Genomic DNA, 23,015 nt, shown 5'->3' on the forward strand with positions numbered 1-23,015 from the left:
TATCATCAACATATAGACATAAAATAATGTAGCTATCATCATCCAACCTCTTAAAATAAACAAAATAATCTGAATGACACCTGTTATAGCCATGCTCATGCATAAACCTGTCAAATTTTAGATACCATTTCCGAGGTGCTTGCTTCAAGCCATATAAACTTTTCTTCAATTTACACACTAAGTTCTCCTTACCTTTGACCTCAAATCCCCATGGCTAGGCCATATATATTTCATCGTCAAAATCACCATGAAGAAATGCTATTTTAACATTCAACTGCTCTAAATGAAAATCTTCAGTAACCACAAGACTTAAAACAGTGCGGATAGAAGTCATTTTAACAACAGGAGAAAATATCTCATTAAAATTAGTTCCCTTTTTCTATGCAAATCCTTTTACAACTAACCTGGCCTTAAATCTTTTCTTACCTCCTTCCTCTTCTTTCAACCTATAAACCCACTTATTCTATAAAGCCTTTTTACCTGCAGGCAACTTGCATAGATCCCATGTCTTATTCTGTAGCAAAGAGTCCATTTCATATTTCATTGTAGACTCCCACTGAATCTTAGTATCCACCTGCACAGCTGCATCATAACTTTAGGTTCACCAGCATCAATAAGTAAAATAGAATACAAAGAGGGAGAAAATCTTTGTGGAGGTCTAATTTTCCTTGTTGACCATCTAACATTCACTAGTGTGTGTGGTATATTTTGTTGCGGCTATTGCACATCATGAGGAATGTCTAGAACATAAGCTTTTGGAGTATCATCTAGCACTATATAATCATCCAACAATCTCCCCCTCGATGCACATACCAAGTGCTTACGCAGGTCGGGAAGGCACTGGGGAGATTTGAACCCATTTTCAGGCCAAAACCAGGCTCTGATACCAATTGTAGGCCCATTTGTCATTGCACCAAAAAGCCATGACTGTTAGTGAACATGGAACACCACATAATTAACCACCTATGGGCAAGGAACCACGTCACATCACCCAACATATTTTGGAGAATATGGACATGTTGGCAAAGACTATTCAATGCATCACTTTAGGAAAAGAGACACAATAGTAAGATGTTATACATGTACAGAACTTGATCATATAGCTAAAAATTGCATGAATATTGGAAGAATTGAAGATGAAAAGAAAGCTAAAGCTGAAAACAATCAAAAACAAATGAGGTAACAGTGGATTCCAAAATCTACCAAGAAAGACAGTTCAAGTGATGGCAATGTCACTCATGAAGTGGGTGACTCCATCATTTCCAATTAGATTCATAAAGAATCTAGAACTGTATCATCAAGCTATATCCAGAATAGTTCTAAATGCAAGAAAGAAAATAGATCGAATCAGTAGTCCAAATACACAAAGATCAAAAATGTATCTTTCATCAAGTTGCATCTATTGAGGAAAGTCAGTTGAAGACCTTATCGAGCTAGGTCAGGAGTAACTAAAAGTTTTGTTCGACCACCGAGTTGCAAGGTTCTATTGAGTAAATCAATGATAGACTGGAAAGCACTATGTCATCACAGCTACCTTCATACTGAGCATTAATGACAATATTTTTGTCAAAAAGGCAGAATTCAATTTCATTCTTCATCTTGATTTCAGAGCAAAGAAATTTCCAGTGAATCTAGAGCGAATTCCAAGCAATTTCAAGTGAAGAATTTGTTCAAGATTTTCTTATACTTACCGAGTAGCTATGGCATCCGCAAGCACTAGTAGCACCAAGGCAAAGAGGGGTTCAGAAATGCTAGTAAAGGGTACATAATGGATTGCGCCCCAATTCAAAATTGTTCTGGCTGTTGCAGAATCACTCAACCCAACTGGAGCTCAATCATGAATTCCACCAAAGGTATTTCTTATCAATGATATTCATACTCATTTCAAATATTCTATTCAAGAAATTGGAAACCTAGAAATGGACAATACCCTAGGTGAAATGAGTGTAAATGGCTCTCTGAAACCCAAATTCAAGCATCTTGAAACCAAAGGCTTGACTCATATCTCATATGCCTAGAAACTTTCAAACCAAATGGATTAGGCATATTTTGAGTCAGGTGCATAATGGGAAATTATGCTTAGAGGAGCTAGTGTTAATACAAAGAAGATGATTCACAAAATCACAGGTCTCCCTATGCTCAGCAAAGCTAAAGCCACCAAAACCCTAGGTCGGGAGGAGTTATAGAAGCAAACCCTAGCTAAGTGGGATGGTAGAGGTTTAAAGGTCAACACTGTATCAAATGTCAAACTAAGATTTGGCATTCATGTAATTGCCCATAAAATCTATAGCTCTAGTCGACTAAATAGTGTACCTTGCAAAGCTATGGATTTGGCTTTAAAAATTGTAAAGAAAAACCTTGAATTTGATTTGTCGAAAGTATTTTTGAGACAATTAAATAAAAATATGGATAGTATAAGGACTTCAAAGAATAACCCTTGTAAATTTGGTTCTCTATTGATCTGTTTATTTTTCTACATTAGAAAATTCTTTCCATCTAAAGGAACTTTCGTATTGAGAAAAGAGATTCCAATTTTGTATCAGATAAATGAGTTTACAATAGAGATGGGTGAAAATTTTGACAAAGTCATTGATAACTATTTTGAAGACTTCAAGGAAAGAATGAATAACAGGTTCCAAATTCCTCCAAAACTAGTTGAAGATTATAGAGATGATGTATGCTTTATGGTTGACTGTGACAAGGTATACATTCAAGTAGTCAGACCCCGAATTGCATGGGTGAAACCTCTTCCCTATGAGGTAAATATTGATGAAGCTAGAGACATCATAGAAGCATTGGTAAATAAGCCAGTAGACCCAAGGCAACCAATTTTTGGAACTTATGATGAAGCAAAGGCTAGAATTGAGCTTGAAATCAAGCTACCATAGGCCATAAGAAAAGGTAAGAGGAAGATAGCCAAATTAAAAATTGCTACCAGTCCTCTTATGCTAACAGAAGGAAAATGTGAGGACGAAGGAGATGATGAAGAAGAAGGAGGAGAAGAAGAAAAAGAAGAACAAGAATCTGAAGAAGAACCATCAAAGAAGAAAGGTAAGGTAATCATTACCAAACCTAGGAAGAAGCTTATTGTAGTATTCACTAGAAGGACTAGAAAAGGCAAGTAGGAACCTATACTGGTCAGGCCTACACCCACATTCAAGGAAAGGCTTAAACAATTAGAAAAATGAGCTAGCATCACAAATTTCAAGGCATTGAAATTTGAAACAAGAATAGATGTTGAGAAAATGCAGATTGAGGAACTAGTACTCAACAAGATGGGTAAATGGAAATACTCCCCAGACTAGCTTGCCTCCCAAATCTCAAAAGAACTATTGAAGAGATTGCAACCAAGATGGGATTCAGCCACCCAAATGGTAAAAGACATATATGAGAAATCTCTAAAGAATCTCAGACCAAGTCTCACTGGAGCAGAAATAAAGACTAAAATGAAAAAACATGAAGGTAAAATGATGATCAGATTTCACACCTGTTTGATTTTAATCAAAGACATTGAGCATGTTTTAAATGATGCTACAAACATGTGGAAGAATATCTATCATCTACAAAAGCCCAGTGGAGATCTAGTTGAGATCAAGGATGATGCCAACAATGATAGTGATGATGTTAATGGCACTCCATCCATCACAGTCTCACTAGGAGAGCTGCATGCAATAATGGAAGAAGACAAGGAGGAAGAAGGAATGGAGGAAGAAGCTGAAGAGGAAGATAAGGAGGTAGATGATCTAGTAAAAATTGTTGCAGCAGTTATTGCATCCCTTCCTCACTCTCCACCAAAAACTATTTCATCCACTAAGGAGATAGCTTCTACAAGTGAGATTGTGAACACAATTGCCACATCAATTGCTCAATCTTCACTAGTCTCCTCCCAGCTCCAAGTTTCTAAAATAGATGTGCCAAGCACTTCATCTACTCAGCTAAATGTTACTTCTTTAGCTATCGAGCTAGCCTCCTCAGCTCCATCATCATCAGTCAGTATAATAGTAAGTTCTACAATTTTGTCAATTCCAGCTTGTTCTATAATTTTGTCAGCATTATCTACATCTACTTCAAATCCAATTAGTTCAGATACTACATTACCGAGTCTATCATCATTTTTGGGAAGTATTCCAATTTTTGATTCAGTAAATACTTCTATTGGCATTCAATCCTCAAGTCCTATCCTAGTTTTTACTACTAGTGCTTCCATCTCCACTATTGTGTCTATTCCTAAGGTCAAACTAATCATCACAGAAGTCAAACAAAAGCATCCATTAAGACTTCTCATCACTGGAAAGGAAATTCCAGAAGATATTGACTTAGACACAGAGATAGTGATTCCAAAGATTGACTATGAAAATGCTACTATTGAAGAGATGAGGTATGCTAGTCAACTAATAGAGATGAAAGCTATGCAGAAGCAGTTAATATCTGAAAGGGATAAGGAATACAGAATAATTGAGAATGCCAAGAATATAATTATAGATGCTATAGGTGTTGAAGTAGATTCTACCCAACACATTTTGATTTAGTTAGAAGAGGCTATAAATAAATTCATTGAGGACACCTTTGGTCAAGAAAAATTGATTGAAAAAGGCTAAAAGGAAATTTGATAATAAGATGCTTGAGCACATTACTCAACACATTGCAATAAAATAGGCAGAATTGTCCATCATTTTGGCCAATCTTGAAAATTATTTTAATAATGTAACTTTACTTTTTGCCAAACTTTGTGATGTTACCGAGTACACCAAGGAGATCAAAGAAAAATTGAATAAAATTGATGAGGATATGAAGGTTAGTGCCCAAATGCTGCAACTTGACCCCAATTCAAGTTCATCCCATCATTTTAGAATCATATTTTTTCCAGAAAAGTAGGCAGAATTGTTGAGAGAGGAAGCAAGGATCAAGTCTACCTTGATTGACATTCAGAATATGATCCTTCCTATCATGGACACAATGCAGAAACACATTGTCTACTCCAAAACATTGATCCATGATAACAATTTTTTAGTTGTAGATCATGTGATTGAACTTTCAGCTGAAGTTCAAATAGCACTCTCCACCTACACAATTTTGCAAGAAAATTGGGATAAGATTTTGGCTCTTATTCTCAAGGTACACTCTAATTTTATCTCTCATTTTGGTGTCTCTATGTAAATACATATTGTGTAATTTGGCATTATTGTCAAAAAAGGGGAGATATATGTAAATAAGGAAGCCATGTGTAAAGATAGAGATACTTGTAAATACTCTATGCATATTGTATGGGGGAGATATATGTAAATCAGTACGTCAAAGTTTACACATAAGTTTTGGCTCATAAGTGTTTTTGTCACTAATGCCAAAGGAGGAGATTGTTGGAATTATGATATATTTGTCATTAGTGCAAATACTTATTCAATTCTGAATGCTTATCTAGCTCATCACTTAGTCTATAGTGCATACTAAGCATTTTAGCGGTTACCTTATAAGGTCAATAGGTAAACAGTTCTCACTGAGCATTCTAGAGGATACCAAGTAAATGAGAAGTTCAGTAGTGTTTACTGAGTGAAAAAGGTAAACAAAGGTCACAGTGTTTACCGAGTGAAAAAGGTAAACAAAGGACTCAGTATTTACCGAGTCAAAAAGGTAAATAAAGGACTCAGTGTTTATCGAGTGAAAAAGGTAAACAAAGGACTCAGTGTTTACTAAGTGAAAAAGGTAAATGAAGGACTCAGTGTTCACTGGGCAAAGCAAGGTAAACAAAGAAGTTAGTTTCTACCGAGTGACACTATATCTCCCGAGTCACCAATGGTTACCAAGTTTCAAGTAATATTGTGTGGCTAGTATGAACCGAGCCTCTACTCCTATCGAGTGCATGATGATGTCGAGTAATGTAGTGGATGCCAAGTATTGAAAGGTCACCGAGTCAGTAATGTTTTGTTCACTTGTGTTTTGGCCGACATTGCAATTGTAAATATTAGAATGGTATATATGTAATGTATGCTATCATTTTTAGTATGATGTGTGTATCAAAAGATGAGAGCGATATTTGCAAGCAAATCAACTGCAGATTAAAAGGAATACAACAAGGTCAACATAGGAATAGAAAAGTTATATCTATCACATCAGGTGATCAATGCAAAAAGGATCTTATCAGCAAATAGTTGTAAGTAGATCCACTACTTCATCCTAATATGTGAATCATTTTATAAATCCTTTAATAGGGTAGACTTAACAGTCTTTTTGTAAATCTCCTAACAGAGTGTATACTTCACTGTATGTTTGTAAATCCTCTAACAAGGTGGATCTAGTAGTCCTACTTGCTCCTAACAGGGTAGATCACCAAAAGTGATCATTGCAAGTCTTAACAAGCCAAATTTATAATGCAGTATTGAAGTTTTGTGGGCAATTTCCCCACCCTAATTTTACTTTCTATTTGGAAGGTTTTTGGGTCACCAAATCTTTGTGTATATGTGCAATAAATGTTTAATTTTTCATTTATGCAGTAGATTAGACGAATGAATGATGAATGGTTAAAATACTAAATTGCTTAAAATTTTTATAAGTTACTAGTTCACCCCTCCCCTCTCAGTAACCTATCTTATCCTAAATATTTCCAACACTTGCATCATCTACTCTGATGTAGGAATGGGCATAAACCCCTAGCATACATTGCAAATACTCAAAAGTTTCTTTGGGAAGAGGCTTAGTGAAAATATTTGCAATATGCTCTTTAGTGCCTTGATCATGACTTTTGAAGTCAACAAACTTGTTCATATCACAAGTCATATGATGTGAACAACCATTATCAATTATCCAATCAGATTTCTTTTTAGCCTATGATACCAAAGCCATTTTCTCTAAACTTTCATCTTTAATAGCTACAAATCAAATTTTATCATCACCAAAACTTATTCCTTTTTCATCAAAATCATCTTCTTCATTCACATACAAACATTCTCTATCTCTTCTAGGTTTGAAATTACCTCTATACTTTTTCTCTCTTTTAAGACACTTAGATACATAATGACCAAATTCATTACAATTCCAACATTTAAAGATTTTCTTACCATCCTTTTCTCTTCTTATTAGAAGGACTAATCCTTCTTCAATCTTTCTATCCTCATCAGATCTGCTAATGCTAGCAAAATATCCTCTAGTACTTGTGCTCCTTGATAAGGAAGGTCAAATATTCAAGGAACTGACAGTTTTTCTATTTTGGTCAATTCTCCAGAATGTTTAAGCTCATTCTCAACTACTTCATGTCTTCCAAGCAATTTCTCCTTTGTGAAATTTTTGGTACAAGATATCAACAACTATATCATTTGAACTACTAGCTTAAATGGTGGTGCTAATCTCTTCAATATCTTTCATATAACCTCATCATCCTCTTTGGTTCCTCCTTGAGATCTAATACCTATAGTAATTTCTAATATTCTACCTACATATGTTCTTATAGATTCATCTTCCATCATTTTAACATTTTGAAATGCATAAATCTAACTTTTTAGTCTTAATTTCTTAGAATGTTCATCACCTTCAAAACTATTTTCCAAAGCTTTCCAAATCAAATGAGAAGTAACAAGTGACTTTACTTGGCTGTATTCAATTTTAGGAAGTACATACAACAGTTCTTATGTTTCTCTCATGTAACAAATGAAAAAAAATCTTTCTTCCTTAGTACAAGTTTCCAAATCTTTCTTAGCAATGATTGTCGTTGATGATTTTGTCAAGATCCAATGTCTAAGACCCATGCATAGCAGATGTGTCTTCATCTTTTCCTTCTGACTATCATAATTTATTCCATCAAACATTATAATATCTTTCCTAAACATGTTTTCCATGGATCTCCCAAAGTTGTTAAACTTTATCTTCAAGGACCTGATGCTCTGATACCAATTGTTAGAAACAATAGTCCACCAAGATAACTAAGAGGTAGGGGGGAGGTGAATCAATTATCCAATAATTGAAACATATATTAACCTTAAACAATCTTAAACATTCAACCAAAGTAAACAACAATCGTACAAAGATGCAAATACATAATTACACTAGATATGTTGACTAGGGAAACCCTTGATCAGAGGGAAAACCCTAATGGGAATGATGTCCACAAGATGATGTACTAATATAAATATTGCTTGTTAGAGGATGGACCTTGTTAGGAGTCTATTACAACATTTATTACATATGACTCCCTATTAGGATATTTTGAATCTTTGTTAGAAGGTTCCAACCTTGTTAGGAGCTATAGAAGATAGAAGGACCCACTATCCAAACAAAATTTGGGGCAAGATCATTGAACTCATTGTTCAATTGATCTCTCAACTATTGTAAAATAATTACAAGTATGAATTTTACTTTAACTTCCTTCCTCTATCCTGAAAATCAAACCAATCACTGCCAAATATTGTAGACTAGGTCACAAACCTTGGATCCAAGTATCAAACTTTGGATCACATAATAAAACCTCAATAATGAAGTTTCCTTCAGTTTTTCTCTACTCTGCTTATCTTAGCATTCTGCACTTGTGCGACTTAAAATTATTTTCACACATCTATACATGATAAATGAAAATGTCCTTCCTTTATATTGAATCCATAAAACAATTCCCTAAGTCAATTGTTACACCCCAATTAATTATTATAGGACCACATTAAGAACATGTTACACTTAGTGATAACATTGATCTTCTGCCTTGCAACTTGAATATCTTTATATACACGTGTCATTATGATGAGTGAACTTGGCCACATCATCTCCAAAATGTCTTCTTGACATATTTAACTTTATCTTCTTAAAATAACAAATCTACTAAGAGATGTAACAAGGTTACCAGAACATGCCTATGTATACTCTATCTTAGAATAGTTTTCACCGAAACTCTCATAACTTCTTCTAGACTTAATATCTTATGATTGCAAGGTTAGCTACATATAATAGATATTTATTAGTGTCTTCCTTTAACCTTTCTACTAAGAATGCTTGACAATCTATTTGTACCAACTTGATCTTTCCCCTATTCTTCTATTAGATACCACAGAAAATTTCTATGTTGACATCAATGACAAACATAGTCATGAATGTAACATATCATCATGATAAAGATCTATTCATGTTTCTAAATTACTCCCCCATAGGAATAACAACAACATTAATGCTTCCAACATCTTTGTACTTATTTTATTGGGCCTATCATTTCCCATACTCATTTCACTTCCTGGTAATTTATTTCCTCTTTAGGTAGGCATCAATGTCTAATTTTAACTCTTTGATGTTTTGACTGATACTAGTTTTTGTTTGGTTGTTTTGACCTATTTTCAGGTCAATTATATCCCTAGTATTATTGAATCTTAGTATGTATGCCCCTATTATGTAATTTTTTTGAGTCTCTCTTATTCTAGGTCTCATATTCATTAGGGAATCTTCCACCATCTTTTCATAATCCTTTACTCTAGTGCTCCATTTGTCATTTAATAGTTTTCTTAAATCTTTGGGAAATTATAGTCCAACATTGTATGGTATTTTGTCTCTTCTTCTTACACTACATAGTATAACATTTACAACTTTTTCTTTTTTTTTTCCTTGGTGAACCTTATGAATCTATTCTTAATAATATTGTAATCACAATTTCTTACAATTACATCTATAACCTTACTAATAGGAGTTGTTTTATAATTTTTCTTACCTTTCTTATGCACTAGTGATGATTCCTCTTTAGTATCTTTAGTGATCACATCTTCTCTAGCTACATCATCTTCTAATTTAGTTTCTTTGGCTTTTAGTTCTTTATGAGATGATTCACTTCCCATCTCTATTATTTAAGTCATGCAAGGTGGACTAGTCTGTAGTTCTTCTTCCATATCCTTTGTGCTCATCATCTTGGATGACATAGCTATGGAGGGCCTCGGTTCTTGACTCCTTGACATTCTTGGTTGAGTAGAATTCTCTATTGCATTTTTCTCCAATAATATCATGTTTCTAATTTCTTCACATGTGCCAAATCTTATCAAGATAATGGTTTCTTCTAATGCTAGAAGACTTTCTATCTAGTGTCTAGTGATGCATAAATCTCCCTTAAATGAGAAAAAATGTTGTGGTGTGACCTTAAAATTATTCAAACACCCCAAAATGGAGTTAAGAGAGGGCTCTGCAACTTTTTTAAAAAGTTACACAAAAACATAGCCTAGGCACCCAAAAGAGCACAACTAGGTTATAAGCACAAAATCTCCAAATACTAGGTTTGTGCCTGAATTAAGAACCTATGAGTTTATAGGGAAGTGAAAAGGTTCCAAAGTACTTATCCAAATAAAAAAAGTAGGTTTGATTTTCCTATCTTGTTTCCAAGTATCAGAGATAGAAAAATTTCCCTTTAGGCCTATTTGCTAGGTCTTGTAAAGGAAGCAAAAAATTGATGATTGACCAGGTTAAGCCACCAATTAGGAAACATGCAGTGATCTACTAGATATCATTATCGACCTTTAGATTGGTTTCATCCATCCCCCAATTGTGTACAACACTTGAATACCTGTTGTTCTACACTAAACACATAGAGATGTTTGGCCTAGGGCTTGCTAGAAAAATTAGTTGCCTTGCTTTCCATCTCTCATCCTTTAGGGACCATCTTGTACAACCTCCTAAATTGCATTTTACCAAGTGGAATGGAATTCCCTTGGAGTTCTCTTCTATGTGATCTATTATTTTCTGATATTGGTTATATTTTCATTTAACTATTATTTCTATCTAGGGTAAATCCTAACACTTATCCTGAGGAGAAGTCTTTTCAAGACCAGATGTAAGATGACTAAAATTTTTTGTAAAGTTATTATTGATAGTGGAAGTTAAAAAAAACTAGCATAAGAGGAGATAGTTACAAAGATGCAATCACAAAGGTTGAGACACCCTAAACCCTATCATATTTCTTGGATCAAGGATGAACATAAGCTAGTAGTAAGTGAACAATGTTTTGTGAAGTTCAAAATTGGAAATTAATTTGATGAAGTTCTATATGATATTATGCCTATGGATTGTTTTCATATTCTATTGGGTAGACCCTAGCAATATGATAGATATTATATGCATTAATTCTTTGGGTGAATGGAAGAGAGAAAGTGTTGTTTCCTTTGATTGAAAGTCCAGATAAGGTTAATTGTACAATTATTCATGTTTGTGTGGTAAATATTGATATACAATTGTTTGAAGTGCAAGAATCTATAATGGAACAATAATTATTTTGTCAATGATGTCAAACCTACTACATGCTTGTGAGATAATTTCTTTTTCGTATGATAAGATATCATTTAGTTGATTGATGAAGAGGATTTCAGAAGAGGAGATAATAATAACACCTAGAGAAAGGTTGAGTTATTTGGTATGTAAAAGAAGCACTAAGACCAAGTAAGACATTAATACTATAGTGAATTGTTTATCTACTTAAAGTTTGAAATGAAACATTACTCAAGATTATTGGAAGAAGATAAAGTATGAAAAGTGTCTACCCAGCCTTGCCAAGTAGAAATTAGTGGATGCCAAGTGAAAAACAAGAGGTGCCAAGAAAAGATGAAAATTAGTGCAAGTTGAGTGATTGTTAGTATATGCCAAGTAAAGTTTAGTTGATGTTGAGAATCAGTCAACTTTAGTGTTTATCAAGTAAACTAGTGTTGACTGAGTGGAAGAACAATATAGAAGCTGAGTAACAACATATTAATTTTGAGTGCTAGTATTGTGTTAAATTGTAGATTTGACAAATTTGAGTTGACTATTTTTTTTCTTGAATTGTGTGAAGTGTTTGGAAGATAACAATAATGAGTTGGTGGAACAAAATTCAAGGTAGACCATTTTGTAGTGAATTCAAGGAAGATTGTAGAAGAAGTTTCTAGAGGAACCAAATGGAAAAATGGGTAGATTCATTGTATCCTACCTAGTTCAAACTAACCCTAAAATAGATGATTGTGGTTAAGCAGTACAAGATCTTAAATTTGTATTTGTAGAGAGAGTTAGAAGAAAAGGTTTTCATGTGCGAGAACCTAAGGAAGACAAGGAGTCTAGGGAATTGCTTCATTTAGCGGCCATATAGAAGAGATTACAATTGACATACAAAGAAAGAAGTCTTAAGAGTATGAATGCTTGAAGGGTGAACAATCTATCAAAGCTAAAGTGTGTGAATGGCAAGTAGAATGGAGTACTAAAAAAAAAATTTGTAATATGCAACTAAATTGTAATTTTTATCAAATAAAGCCTTACTATTACCCTCTAATCATTGTATCAATCTAGGGTAAATCCTTTGGATTAAGGTTGACCTAGTAGTTATTATTAAATCCTTTAACTAGGTGACATTTCAAGTGAATGGTCTAAAATCCTCTAACAAGGCTCACTCCTAATAGGGTGATTGGAATCCTTTAATCAAGTCACATTTAATAGTGTGCATTATAACCTTTAACATGGTGGGTCTTTCATAGGCCATCACTTAAAAAGAGTGAGAATTAGTAGCATGTTACTGGTGTTTTTTCCCAAATTGGGTTTCCACATAAAATCCTTGTATCAAATATGTTATTAAATATGTTATGTTCCATGTTTAAATTTTTGCAAAGTTGTTTTGACCTAGGAAAGTAACCTACAAAGTTTAAGTGTTGTATGATCTAATGGATGCATGCATAATAAGCTTTTATGGATATGTATCTACTAAGAATTGAAAAGTTTTATCTATACATCTAAACCTTGGATAACTGATTCACCCCTCTCTATGTTATTCTAAATAATTCCAACAATCAATGGGAAAAAGTTTGAAAAGGAGATGAAAAAGAATAAAGTTTTTTTTGTTGTAATCCCTAAGGGACCAAGTTGTGGCAATAGGGATCGAGTGACAAAAAATAATAATGAATGAGTGATAGAATCTAATGGAGGTCAAGTAATAGTAGAAATTGAAAGGTTTTTTGATGCATACAAGGAGATTTTTGCTGAAGATACACTTCATGGTTTACCACCAGTAATGAGTATAAGTCATTATATGGATGTTATTCTTGGTGCTATTTACTGAATATAGCACCATATAGATTGACACCTATAGAAAATGAAGAACTTAACAGACAAGTGCAAGAGTTGTTGAAAAAAGGTTTTATCTAAGAAAGTTTGATTCCATGTTTTGTACCAACTGTATTAGCACCTAAGAAGAATGGAGAATGGAGGATGTGTACTAATTCTAGAGATATTAACAAGATTATAGTGAAATATAGGTTTCATATTCCAAGGATGGATGACATAATCAATTGTTGGAGTAGAGAAAAGTATTTTACCAAGATTGATTTGAGAAGGTGATGAATGGAAGACTTCTTTTAAGATAAAAGATGGTTTAGATGAATGTTTGGTTATGCTTTTTGGTTTAACTAATGGATCTAATAGTTTCATTAGATTGATGAATGAAGTTCTCAAGATATTCTTAAGTTTGTGATTGTTTATTTGGATGATACTCTGATATTCAGTAAGAATAAGGAATAACAACTTGAGCATGTCAGAAAAGTATTGAAAAGATTGAAAGAGGACAAGATGTTGATTAATTTTAAAAAGTGTTCCTTTTGTTAATCCTATGGAAATACATATTGTCAATTAGTGAAAAACCACTTAAGCTATCTAGGAAGGTCTATTAATACTACAACCAAGAATTCCATCAAGGAGCAGATTTTAGTGTAGCCCTAAAAGATGAAGGTATACTATGTTAATTAGTCTCATAGTATGACCTAAGCTATTTAGTATTATCAATGGGAAACAAGATTCATGAGTGAATCAAGTTCACAGAGTTAATTGAGCTCTCTATGTAAAATGATTTAGCTATATCACTTGAGTTCCACAATGTTACATAAGCATCCAATGCTAACCAAGTTTTAGTATCACCTAAGGGATAGAAAATACTCATAAGCACTATATTTCCTGAGCATCAATATATGGGCCAACCTAAAGGCATAAATTGATTATTATGAAGATATGCATTGTGGGAGCCAACTTGGTATATACTTATTATTTGAAGGGTATATAAGGAGGACAAATTCATTTCTCTTGTGTGTGTGTGTGTGTGTGTGTGTGTGAAGATATGTGATTATTCTAGAGACAAATAATGAATATGGAGCAAAATATGTAATTAGACTACAAGGAAGTATAAAGAGAAGAGAAGAGACTCATCCATCACAATTAGGTTGTCATATTATTCAACAGATCTAATTTAACCAATCAAGTTATAAAATAGAGATCAAATTGCTAGTTCATCCTAATTATTAGGTGCATTAGTCAAATCCTTTAACTAGGTAGACCTAACAGTCCTTTGCAAAGTCTCTTAATAGAGTAGATACTTCATTGTATTATAAAATCCTTTTAGAAGGTGGACCTAACAGTCCTTCATAATTCTAATAGAGTAGATTAGTAGAAGTGATCAATTGTAAGCCGTAATAGGCCAACTTTATTATTATAGTAGTGAATCTTGTGGGTGTTATCCTCACGCCAGTTTTACCTTCTACTTGGAAAGTTTTTGGGTTACCATATTTTATGTCAAAGTGTTATGGTGTTGATTTCTTTATTGTTTTATGTTCATTCATGGAAGTAGATTAGATAATATAAAGAGATAATGTTGAAGTAATCTAAGTGAGAAAAGTTTTATTAGTTCCTAACCCATAACCCCCCCCAATCCCACTCTCAGTCACTTGGTTGTCACTGCATTACCAAAAGCTAGTATCAGGGCATGGTTCTCCTATCAGAGGCTTAATAGCTAGAGAGTAAAGATCTAAGGAAATACAATTGTACAAGTTAGACAAAGATATTGAAAATGAAAAGTTGGATTTACACATGACTATGGAGCAAGTTAAGAAACTCAAGGATCAAATTACTCACTCTCTGAAGAGAAAAAATAATTAACTATATAGATGAATAAAAATATCTACATAGAAGCAACAATATAAGATCTATACAAAGAAATAATTTTAGAGGAATCAAATGTTGCTATAGAAAATCTACTAGTGAGGAATGCTACTCTATAAAAAGAAGTGATGAAATTGAAATTAGAATAGGAAAGTCACTTAGTTAGGCTATGTAAGCTCATGGAGAAAAATAAAAAAGAAACAAATGATAAATAAATGATAGATTTAAGATTCTCTAGTGGAGAAGATGGAAAAATGGAAATATGACTCAAATGAGTTAAAAAGCCAAGTGCCTGATGTCCTATTGAAGGCAGTCACACAAAGATGGATAAATGTTGTGAAAATAGAAAGGGACATAAGAGAGAAAACATTGAAAAGCATCATGCCTAACCTCTCAAATGCATAAATGAAGAAGGCCATGGAAAACATGAAAACATGTAGACTCCTAAATTTAAAGCCTTCCAAATTTTGACAAAAAAATATAGAGGATGTTGTGTAGTCCACAAAAAAGTTGTGGAAAACCATTTTTGAGAAAGAGGGTAAATTAAAGAAGGATGAAGAGATAGAGGTAGAGACTAAAGAGTGTGATACAAACATGATGGAAACAATTGTTATTATAACTCTACCCTCCACTCCAAGCCAAACCATTGCTACACCCAGTGTAGATCAACTAGAGAAGAAGGAATAGAGTCTTCCATCCATCCAAGTAGGAATCATGTTACACACTCAATCTACCTCTGAGATAACTTTAACCAAAAAAAATCCAAAGGATAAAGACAAGGTCAAAAAAGTAAGAAAATAAGAAAGTCAGAGTCAACTGAGTGAAGATGAGAAAAAGATGAGGAGAAAGGTGAAGCAATCATAGTCTCTCCCAGTGCTAAAATGAAAGGTAAGGATTAGGAAAAGATCTCTAATAAGATAGACCTGGATACTAAGATTTGGTTACCAAATTGGGATCAATCCAATCTCATTGCTAATTAGGTGGAGATCCTTAGTGATTTGTAGAGGAAAAGGGCACATTAGAGGAAGTTGAGAGCATCAAGAGACAAAGGTAAAGTTATTGAAGACATCAAGGACATATTTTTGGATGTACTATAGATTGATGTAAATAATGAGGCCTTTATTATTGAAAAATTAGTAGATATTGTACATAAATTTAGTAAGGATATAGATGTGTATGGAAAACTTCTGCAAAGTGAAAAAATAAAGTTTGAGAATAAAGTTCTAGAGAATGTAGCAAAGAAAAGTGTTATTGATCAAGTGGAACTCTTGAAGGAGTTGTACAGAATGTTGTTTCATTATTTACAAAATTGTGTGATACCTTAATTTTCACTGAGGAAATAAAACACAAACTGAAAAAAAATGATGAAGATTTCAAGAACAATGCTAGTTAATTAGCACTTGACCTGAGTACCAACTCAAATCAATTTGCGAAGGTCATATTTTTGATAGATTCATAGGCATAGTTATTGAGGGAGAAAGCCAAAATAAGGGTAACCATTCTAGACATCTAGAGTATGATACTTCCTCATATGGATGTGATGTAAAAGTATTTGGCACATGCAAAGCTATTATTACATGACACAAATTTCTCAATTGTAGATCTCATGATGGAGCTATCATCTAAAATCTAGATTGAACTACATCCCTTAAAGGTACTATAGGTAAATTGGAATAAAAATATGTCTTTAATTTTGAAAGTGCACAATGATTTCCTCAAACATTTTGGCATTTGTAACAAAAACAAGGGGGAAAACATAGCATGCATATAATCAAGGAGGAAATATTTATATGAGGAAATGTATAGAGGAATATGTATATGATACAAATCATATATTTAGTCAAATCAACAAAAACAATTTTGAAAAATCCAAATTTAGACAAGTTGTAATCGAGTTATAGTTTCTAGTTCAAACTACATTAAAAAACCAACCACATGAAAAGGGGGAGTTTGACATAAATTTTTGATTAAGAGATTTTTTTATTATTGAAAGAACGACAAAAGATAAGTGTTTTTGTCACTAATGACAAAAAGGTATATTGTTAACCCTATGGAAAGACATATTGTCAATTAGTGACAAACCACTTATCCAAGAAGGTCAGTTAATGCTACAACCAAGCTTTCCACTAGGGAACAGATTTCAATGTAGCCTGAGTAAATGAAGGTATATTGTGTTATCCAAGCTCACAGTATGACCTGAGATGTTCAATATTATTAGTGGGAAATAAGCTTCAATGTGTGAACTGAGTTCATAGAGTTAACCATGTTCTCTATGTAAACCAAGCTATCTAGATGAACCCACCCCAAATTTGCCTTCTACTTGGAGGGTTTTTGGGTTACCATATCTTATGTCAAAGTGTTATGGTGTTGATTTATTTATTTGGTTATGTTGATTCATTAAAGTAGATTAGATAATATAAAGAGATAATGAAGTAATCTAAGGGAGAAAAGTTTTATTAGTTCCTAATTCACTCCCCCCACCTCTCAGTCACTTGGTTGCCATTACATTTCCAACATGTTTATGCAAGAAGAGATTGTATATTTGGGATTTGTAATTTAACTTGATGGTTTGAGAATGGATCCTTAGAAATTTAATATTTTTTTGAATGGACTACACCTAAGAATGTGGGCGAGTAAGATCATTTCATGGTTTGGCTAGTTTCTACAAAAAGTTTATAAAGAATTTCAATTCTATTTGTAATGCTATGACTAAGACAATGAGAGAAGATTAAAAGGATATTAAGTGGACACATGAAGCTGACAAGAGTTGTGAGACTTTGAAACAAAAGGTTACTAATTTGGTTGTATTGGCTTTGCCTGATTTCAATAAGATATTTCAAGCAGAATGTGATGCAAGTGGCAGTGCAATAGGAGTTATGTTGAGTCAAGAAGATAAAATTATTTCTTTCTTTAGTGAGAAGTTAAATGATGCTAAAAGGAACTATTATGTGTATGATGAAGAGTTTTATACTATTATTCAAGCCTTTAAGAAGTTGAGACATTATTTGATTCCTAAGGAGTTTGTGTTATATATTGATCATAAAGCTTTACAATATTTGGGATGTCAACATAAGTTGAATGAGAGACATATGAAGTGGATTGAGTACTTGTAGAGCTTCAAATTTTTGAAAAATAATAAGAGTGGAGTTACTAATTGAGTTGTTGATGCATTGAGTAGAAGACGTTGTTTGTTGGTTGAGATGAACATTGAAGTTCTTGGTTTTGATGAAATGAAGGAATTATATGATACTAACCTTGATTTTTCTATGGCATGCAAAGAGTGTAGATTACCAAATCTATTAGATCAAACAAGTAAGTATGATGATTATTTAATTCAAGAAGGTATGTTGTTCAAAGGAATTTAGTTGTGTATACAAAGAAGTTCTATGAGAGTAAATTTGATTAAGGAAAAACTTTGTGGTGGTTTGGCTGGAGATTTTAGAATTAGTAAGACATTATTTTTGCTTAAGGATATGTATTATTCACCACAAATGTATAAGGATGTTCAGAAGTTTGTATGGAGTTACACAATATGTTAAGTTGAAAAAGGAATAAATCACAATACTAGATTGTATACACCTATTTTTGTTCCTAAGAAACCTTGGAGTGACATCAATATGGATTTTTTTCTTGTGTTACCTAAAATAGCAAAAGGGTGTGACTCCATATTGTTGTTATGGATAGATTTTCTTAGATGGCACATTTCATACCATGTAAGAAGACATCAGATGGTGTGCATGTTGCTGAAATTTTCTTCAAAGAGATTGTTAGATTGCATGGATTACCAAAAGGTATTATTTCTGACAGAGATAATAAGTTTGTTGGTTATTTTTGGAGGACTTTGTGGAAGAAGATGGATACTGAGTTGAAGTTTAGTTCTGCATTCCATCCATAGATAAGTAGAAAAATAGAGGTTGTAAATAGAAGCTTGGGTAATTTTTTGAGATGTTTAGTTGGAGATAAGCCGAGTAATTGGGATATGGTATTGGTACAAGCTAAGTTTGCATATAATAATTCTATGAATAGGAGTATAAGAAAAACAACTTTTGAGATTGTTAATGGAATGCAATCTAGAGGAGTATCAAATTTGAGGGATGTTTCATGTGAAGAGAAGAGAAGTTTTGAAGGGGAACAATTTATTTCTTTTATAAAGTCATTGCATGAGAAGTAAAGTTGATGTTGGAACAAAGTAATCATAAGTATAACCTGATAATGTTGATAATTTTAGGGGACATCATATTTTTAAAGTTGGTGATGAGGTGATGGTTCATTTGAAGAGAGGTAAATTTCCTATTAGGACATATAGTAAGGTGAAGATGAGGAATTTTGGACCTTGTAAGATCTTGAGGAAGCTTGGTAGTGGCAATGCATATAAGGTTGAGTTTCCTAATGACATGGATATATCTCCCATATTTAATGTTGAATGATTTTTATATCATGAGTTAGATGATGAAGTTGTTGTACCAGAATATTATCTTAAGATCTATTAAATCAAAGAGTTAGTAAAAGAACAAGAGAAAAATATTACTATGAATATTTGGTAGAGTGTAAGAACAAATAAGTTGAAGGTGCTACATGGATTTCTCAATCTATGTTGGATTTAGCTTAGGTTGTGACATCTCAACGATTTAGGAGAATCATTTATTTCAACTCTAGTCATTTGAAGTAGGAGCATCTAGGGTTGATGTGTTATCCTTCTCATTTATGTTCATTCTTTTACTTACTGTCGAGTTGTAATCATTGTCAAGTGCTAGTAATTGATCATCTAATTAGTATCAACTAAGTTGCAATGATTTCTAAATTAATTTTAACCTATTGGTTTTCATGTTATCCCATTCATTTTGTTAGTATTGATTGAATTACAACCATTACTGATTGCCTATATTGGCCGAGCATTTTTTCAAGTGCCAACTGAACTTGATATTTACTGATGCTTAATTCCTTACCTGAACATTTTTTTCTATGAATGGTTCTTAGATTGAGTTGACTTATGTAATTAATTTTGATAGTGAATTTAATGTTTGGATCTTGTCTTGGGATGTGTACAAACCATTTTAAGGTCGACCTTTCTATAATGTAATGATCTAGAATCTTCTATAAGTAATTTTGGAAAGTATAAATAAGGGTGTTTAGGTTTAGGTTAGGTAATTAATTAGAGAATTAAGATGAGAATGTGAAGTAAGAAGAGCTTAGAGAGTGGTGAAGAGATGTTTCTAGAATAGTGAATTTGAAGCTAGATCATGGATTTTTGAAGTTGTATTTTGTTGGTCGTAACCTAGAAGACTTTATAGTTAGGCACATATGTTGTTAACTTGATGAATCAATAAAAGTGATTTTTTTCATGTCTCCTTGGTGTTTTTATCTATTTCATTTTCTTCCATTATGTTTCTCAACAACGTGATTGGATAGGTATGTCTACCTCTGGCCCTAGCTCTTTGATTCCCTCCTTGTTTTATATTAGAATCCTTAGCCCTATTAGGAGATTTTGTTACAAATATAAAAAGTATGCAAAATGAGCCCACTTCCCAAAAATTCAATATACAAAGAGTAGATACAAAAAAATCTACATAATCTATTGATATCTACAATATCTCATATTTTCCTTTACTTCTCTTCAAAAAACTTGATCACATTTTGCACTACTCTAATCATACATCAGAATTCACATCACAAACATAATATTATACATGTTAGTCTCAAATTGGTTTTGACAATTGAGTGTCAACACACTTAACCAATTCTAAAGATGATGCCAAGTATAACACAGAAGCCAAACTATAGTGTGTGCCAAGCCAGAAAATTCAATAGGTGCTAAGTGATTTTCATGTTCTGAGTGAAGTTCAAGTGCAGAGTCACTATAGGTGCTGAGTAGAGTATAGATGTCGAGTGAAATAGAATTTCTATATGTGCCAAGCATCAACAATTAGTAAGTGTTGAGTAACACAGAATTAGCATATGAGTTTGTATCTTCACAAACTCAGATTTAAACTATTTTTGGAGCTGACATTGGATGAATCTTGAAGGATCTTGAAGATTAGAACAATTCTTTTACATTACTTATGTAATCAGCATGCAGCCAATAAGAAAAAGGAGAAGGCATGGAACCAGTAGGAAAAGTGCAAGAATTGAGTGGGAAATGAAGATTTAATATTCATCGTAGATTCATACCTAATCCTAAGTCTTCAAAATCTTTAAAAGGAGGACAAAAACCCATTATATAAGAGAGGATGCATGAGAGAGAAGTCTGTGGGTGAATTATAGAAAAGTACAGAAGGGTGAAAAGACTTAGTGAAGAATATAGCAAAATTGTAGAATCTAGTTGATCAAGAATAGAGTATTAGAACTTCAAAGAGTGACATATTAGATCAAGTAAAGATCAGACCAGTCAGAGCAGAACAAGGATATGAAATCAGCAGTTGAGGATTAAAAGTCATTAGGTCAAGACATTCTTCTATACTTTCTAGCCATTGTATTGTAAAGAATGAAAATCCTATGTTGATAGGTTGGCCTAATAGCTATATAGGTTTAGCAGCCATATTGTAGATCCTTAATAGGATTGTAAATCCTTTAGTATTGTAGCATTCCAAGTGAATGTTTGTAAATCCTTTTACTAGGTCACTTTTAACAGGGTGTATAGTCTTTAATAGATAGGCCTTTCATAGGGCAAACCATTGGAAGTGGTCAAACATTGTAATATTGAATAGTTACATATTAGTATAGTGATATTTTATGGGTTTCATCCCCACCCCAATTTTACCTTCTCATTTTGGAGGGTTTCTGGGTTACCAAGTTTGTGTGTTATTTGTTTTCATGCATGTCTTTACTTTCATATTTATTAGATGGATAAAATGCATGTGAATGATATCAGCTAATTTTTTTGAAAAGGTTAAAGCTACTTTTGATTCAACCCCCCCCCCCAACCCCCTCAAAAGTAAATCTTCCCACTTGTAAATTCCATCAATTGTATCAGAGCTAAGTTCTCATAAGAAGAAGCCTTATAGCTTGGAGAAAATATTTGAAAAATGAAAGTCTACAAACTTGGGAAGATCATAGAGAATCAGACAATTGATATACAACTTTTTTTACATGCCTTGGAAGAAGCTAGAGAAGAACTAAGAAAATCCTTAAAGAGAAGAAGAGACATTGCCATAGTTGAGAATGATACAAAGTACAAGGAGATTGACACCTCAAAACTATTTTCAAATGGAGATTCCAAAGAGTTTGATGTAGCAATAGTAGACCTGATGGAGAAGAATAGTGCTCAAGCAAAAGAAATTAGAAGACTCAAGCTTGAACAAGAGTCACAAGCCATAATGCTTTGTTAGGTAATTGAATAGAAGAAAAGAGTCATTGAAGATAAGGCTATGCTAGAAGAAGACAAGAGAAACCTTGCCAATAGAATAGAAGAAAAATCAACTGAGCTTGCATGAATTTCAAACATGCAACTAGACACCCTAAGCTAGATGATGAATGCTCATCATGAGATGAATATCAAGGATACTGAGATCTCTACACTAAAGATGTAGAATGAACAACTATAAAATGATCTGAAAAGAGAGAAGGAAATTGTAGAGAGCAGCTACTAAAATCACCAAGGGCTAGCAATGATACTTTAGGACTAGGATACAATAGCATTGAAAAAGGAGAGTCATCTAAGACTACAAAAGAAAGTAGTAACAAAGGTAAGAACAGTAAACCTACTTGTCATTTATATGGTAAAAAGGGACATACCTCTAATGTAAGTAGGAGCAAGAATGCACATCAGCATGAAAAACCTAAGAATGTGAGTTACTATCATAAGTGCAAAAAAAAAGGACATCAAGCACATGACTGTAGGACTAGGACTATCAGAACTCTAAGATTTGAAGGTCACTGCTTCAATTGCAAGAAGTATGGACATAAAGCTTTTGAGTGTAGATCAAAGCCTATGTGGACACCAAATCAGCAAGGGGAAACAACCATGGACATCACTATAATTGGGACTACAACACTAGGTATAGTTGTAATTTCTATCAAGAATATCAAGATATTCCTGAAAATTGCATAAGGACACATTTCAAAGGGAACTACAACAAATGGTTGAGCCAAACTACATGTTTTAGTTACTTGAAGACTAGTCATGTCAGCAAGAA

The sequence above is a fragment of the Cupressus sempervirens genome, chromosome 4 (assembly GCF_028749045.1).
Source record: "Cupressus sempervirens isolate cs-2001-9-10 chromosome 4, ASM2874904v1, whole genome shotgun sequence".
NCBI lineage: Eukaryota > Viridiplantae > Streptophyta > Pinopsida > Cupressales > Cupressaceae > Cupressus > Cupressus sempervirens.